Raw genomic sequence first — 387 nt, 5'->3', positions numbered from 1 at the left:
ACGAATTGATATTTGTTGGAATTGGTATATTTAATTTGTTAACACAAATGATCTTATATTTAAATTAATATTAATTAATTTTTATTTTTTTATTACAAATATTGGTTCTTAGAATTATCAATCTTTTAACATTTCTTGTCTCACAACACAACACATATATATTAATTTACTATGATGTTGAGGCTTTAGTATGTTTTTTTGTTTTTTAAATTAAACCCTATTATATTTCTTTGATTGTTAATTATTATGTGGATATGGCTTTAATTATATTAATTTACTATAATAAGTAGTATAGTATTTCTTTGATTGTTAAGAGTTAAGGCCATTATGTTGAGAGTAAAATATATTTTCTTGATTATATATAGGATATAAAAAATATTTTATATA

Source organism: Arachis ipaensis, chromosome B01 (assembly GCF_000816755.2).
Source record: "Arachis ipaensis cultivar K30076 chromosome B01, Araip1.1, whole genome shotgun sequence".
In the NCBI taxonomy this organism is placed as follows: domain Eukaryota; kingdom Viridiplantae; phylum Streptophyta; class Magnoliopsida; order Fabales; family Fabaceae; genus Arachis; species Arachis ipaensis.
Note: the sequence above shows the minus strand (reverse complement) of the source record.